The sequence below is a fragment of the Arachis hypogaea genome, chromosome 16 (assembly GCF_003086295.3).
Source record: "Arachis hypogaea cultivar Tifrunner chromosome 16, arahy.Tifrunner.gnm2.J5K5, whole genome shotgun sequence".
NCBI lineage: Eukaryota > Viridiplantae > Streptophyta > Magnoliopsida > Fabales > Fabaceae > Arachis > Arachis hypogaea.
Genome location: NC_092051.1, coordinates 58,867,048 through 58,871,745, shown reverse-complemented (window position 1 = coordinate 58,871,745; position 4,698 = coordinate 58,867,048). Strand labels below are relative to the sequence as shown.

Here is a 4,698-nt window from a genome sequence, read left to right as displayed (position 1 = left end):
ATAATTGGCTTGCTCTCAATCACCTCCTTCCTCTGCATTCAATTCTTCTTGAACTGGTGGTTGAATATTGACTGCTGCAACTTGGTTTCTCTCCATCTGCTTGGTGAGATCAGCCAATTATTTGTTAATCAGCTTATTTTGGGCCAACAATGTGATGAGCGGATAATTTATACGCTTTTTGGAATTGTTTTTACATAGTTTTCAGTATGATTTAGTTAGTTTTTGATATATTTTTTTTAGTTTTTAAATAAAAATCACATTTCTGGATTTACTATGAGTTTGTGTGTTTTTCTGTGATTTCAGGTATTTTCTGGCTGAAAGTGAGGGACTTGAGTAAAAATCAGATTCAGAGGTTGAAGAAGGACTGCAGATGCTGTTGGATTCTGACCTCCTTGCACTCAAAGTTGATTTTCTGGAGCTACAAGAGTCCAAATGGCGCGCTCTCAATTGCGTTGGAAAGTAGAAATCCAGGGACTTCCAGCAATATATAATAGTTCATACTTTGTCCGAGTTTAGATGACGCAAACTGGCGTTCAACGCTAGCTCTCTGCCCTATTCTAGAGTTAAACGCCAGAAACAGGTTGCAAACCAGAGTTAAACGCCAAAAACAGGTTACAAACTGGCATTTAACTCCAAGAAAGACCTCTACACATAAAATCTTCAATGCTCAGCCCAAGCACACACCAAGTGGGCCCGAAAGTGGATTTCTGCATCATTTACTCATTTCTGTAACCCTAGTAACTAGTTTAGTATAAATAGAACTTTTTACTATCATGTTAAGGGAGATCTTTGATTAGTCTTATGCTATCTTAGACCTTTAGCGGGGCTGGCCATTCGGCCATGCCTGGACCTCCATCACTTATGTATTTTTAATGGTAGAGTTTCTACACACCATAGATTAAGGTGTGGAACTCTGCTGTTCCTCATGAATTAATGCAAAGTACTATTGTTTTCTTATTCAATTCAAGCTTATTCCTATTCTAAGATATTCGCTTGCACTTCAACATGATGAATATGATGATCCGTGACACTCATCATTATTCTCAACCTATGAACGCGTGCCTGACAACCACTTCCGTTCTACCTTGGATTGAGCGTTTATCTCTTAGCCTCCTGATCTACGGTCAGAGTCTTCGTAGTATAGGCTAGAATTATTGGCGGCCATTCTTGAGATCCGAAAAGTCTAAACCTTGTTTGTGGTATTCCGAGTAGGATCTGGGAAGGGATGGCTGTGACGAGCTTCAAACTCGCGAGTGCTGGGCGTGGTGACAGACGCAAAAGGATTACTGAATCCTATTCCAGTATGATCGAGAACCGATAGATGATTAGCCGTGCGGTGACAGCGCATCTTGGACCATTTTCACTGAGAGAACGGGAAGTAGCCATTGACAACGGTGATGCCCTACATAAAGCTTGCCATGGAAAGGAGTAGGAATGATTGGATGAAAGCAGCAAGAAAGCAGAGATTCAGAAGGAACAAAAGCATCTCCATATGCTTATCTGTAACTCTCACAAGTGAATTACATAAGTATCTCTATCCTGTTTTATATTTTAATTGTATTTTAATTATCAATAATCTATGACCATATGAATCTGCCTGACTGAGATTTGCAAGATGACCATAGCTTGCTTCAAGCCGACAATCTCCGTGGGATCGACCCTTACTCACGTAAGGTTTATTACTTGGACGACCCAGTTCACTTGCTGGTTAGTTGTGTGAAGTTGTAACAAAGAAATAAGATTATGAACGTGCGTATTAAGTTTTTAGCGCTGTTACCAAGGAATGAACGATCACGATTTTGCCACACCAAGTTTTTAGCGCCGTTGCTGGGGATTGTTCGAGTTTGGACAACTGACGGTTCATCTTGTTTCTTAGATTAGGTAATTTTATTTTAAGTTTTTGTTTTTATTCTTTTTATTTTTCGAAAAATTTTCAAAAAAAAATTTATTTTAATAAAAATAAATTATTCTATGTTCTTCAGAATTTTTAAGGATGAATTCTAGAGTTTCTTCCTGATTTGTTGAAGCCTGGCTAGCTGTCAAGCTATGTCTAAATTTTTGGACTGAGGCTTCCACTTATCATGGCAAGAGTCCTTGGAATCTCATCTAATCAGCTGTTATATGTCTGATTTGTATCTGCTGAAGCTTGGCTGGCCATTGGCCATGTCTAGTGTTTTGGACCGGAGCTTTCACTGAAAGCTTGGCTGGCTAGTAAACCATGTCTAATTCCTGGACTGGAGCTTTAGACTAACATTGCATGATTCCTAGAATTCTCATTAGAAATTTTGATATCCTTATTTTTCTTTTTCCAATTAATTTTTGAAAAAAAATTACAAAAAAATTTAATAAAATCCTAAAACCAAAAATAATTTTGTGTTTCTTGTTTGAGTCTATTGTCAATTTATAAGTTTGGTGTCAATTGCATGTTTATCTCTTTCTTGCATTTTTCGAAAATTCATGCATTGCATTCTTCATGATCTTCAAGTTGTTCTTGATGAATCCTCTTGTTTGATCTTCATATTTTCTTGTTGTGTGTTGCATCTTGTTTTTCATATGCATTCTTGCATTCATAGTGTCTAAATATTAAAAATTTCTAAGTTTGGTGTCTTGCATGTTTTTCCTTTCTTAAAGTTTTCAAAAATAAGTCTTGATGTTTATCTTGATCTTCAAAGTGTTCTTGGTGTTCATCTTGATATTCATAGTGTTCTTGCATGCATCATTTGTTTTGATCCAAAATTTCCATGCATTGAATCTTTTTATTGTTTTTCTCTTTCTTCATTAAAAATTCAAAAATAAAAAAAAAATAAATATCTTTCCCTCATTCTCTCTTAAATTTTCGAAAATTTGGTTTGATTTAGTCAAAAAGTTTTTAAATTTAATTGTTTCTTATGTGTCAAATCAAATTTTCATTTAAAAAAAATTTATATCTTTTTCAAATCTTTTTCATTTTTCTTTTATGATTTTCGAAAATTTCAAAATGATTTTCAAAAATCTTTTTCTTATTTTTATCTCATATTTTCGAAATTAATGTGATTGATTCAAAAATTTTAAGTTTGTTACTTGCCTAGTAAGAAAGGTTCAATCTTTAAATTTTAAAATCATATCTTTTTGTTTCTTGTTAGTCAAGTAATCAACTTTAACTTTCAAAATCAAATCTTTTTAAATTTCTTTTTCAATTCTTTTTTAAAATAAACGTCAATCACATCTTTTTCAAAAACAATTTCAAAATCTTTTCTAAGCTCTTATCTTTTTAAAATTGGTTTTCAAATCTTTTTCAAACTAATCCTATCTTTTTGTTTGATTCTTATCTTTTTCAAAACCACCTAACTACTTTTCTCTCTCTTATTTTCGAAAATCCCTCCCCGCTTTTTCAAAATTTCTTTTAATTAACTATTTGTTTTAAATTTTAATTTGATTTAATTTTATTTTTCTTTTTAAATTTTCGAATTTTAACTTTAATTTTAGATTAAAAACAAAAATATTTTTTTTTTTTTCAATTATTTTCAAAAATTCTTCTCTCTCACCTCCTCCTAATTATTTATTTATCTACTAACATTTCTCTTCTTCTTAAAAATTTGAACCCTCACCCTCTTTCTGTGTTCGAATTTCTTTTCTTTTTCTACTCACATAAAGGAATCTCTATACTGTGACATAGAGGATTCCTCTTCTTTTCTGTTTTCTTCTTTTTTATATGAGCAGGAACAAGGATAAGAACATTCTTGTTGAAGCTGATCCTGAACCTGAAAGAACTCTGAAGAGGAAGCTAAGGGAAGCTAAAGCACAACTCTTTGGAGAAAATCTGACAGAAATTTTCGAAAAAGAAGGAGACATGGCGGAAAATAATAACAATGCAAGGAAGATGCTTGGTGACTTTACTGCACCAAATTCTAATTTACATGGAAGAAGCATCTCAATCCCTGCCATTGGAGCAAACAATTTTGAGCTAAAGCCTCAATTAGTTTCTCTGATGCAACAGAACTGCAAGTTTCATGGACGTCCATCAGAATATCCGTTTCAGTTCTTATCTGAATTCTTGCAGATCTGTGATACTGTTAAGACCAATGGGGTTGACTCCGAGGTCTACAGGCTTATGCTTTTCCCGTTTGTTGTAAGAGACAAAGCTAGAATATGGTTGGATTCTCAACCTAAAGATAGCCTGAACTCTTGGGATAAGCTGGTCACGGCTTTCTTATCTAAGTTCTTTCCTCCTCATAAGCTTAGCAAGCTTAGAGTGGATATTCAAACCTTCAAACAGAAAGAAGATGAATCCCTCTATGAAGCTTGGGAGAGATACAAGCAACTGACCAAAAGTGTCCTTCTGACATGCTTTCAGAATGGACCATCCTGGATATATTCTATGATGGTCTGTCTGAATTATCAAAGATGTCATTGGACCATTCTGCAGGTGGATCCATTCACCTAAAGAAAACGCCTGCAGAAGCTCAGGAACTCATTGACATGGTTGCAAATAACCAGTTCATGTACACTTCTGAAAGGAATCCTGTGAGTAATGGGACACCTCAGAGGAAAGGAGTTCTTGAGATTGATTCTCTGAATGCCATATTGGCTCAGAACAAAATATTGACTCAGCAAGTCAATATGATTTCTCAGAGTCTAAATGGATTACAAGCTGCATCCAACAGTACTCAAGAGGCATCTTATGAAGAAGAAGCTTATGATCCTGAGAACCCTGCAATA

The 4,698-nt window shown here is 34.6% G+C and overlaps 1 non-coding gene across 1 annotated transcript; it reads right to left on the bottom strand.

The window, feature by feature from the left end:
- Positions 1 to 4,222: 4,222 nt before the first annotated feature.
- LOC112761527 (small nucleolar RNA R71) lies at positions 4,223 to 4,329 on the bottom strand. Its single transcript, XR_003181918.1, has one exon. It is a non-coding gene; the product is annotated as a small nucleolar RNA R71 (small nucleolar RNA).
- Positions 4,330 to 4,698: the final 369 nt, after the last annotated feature.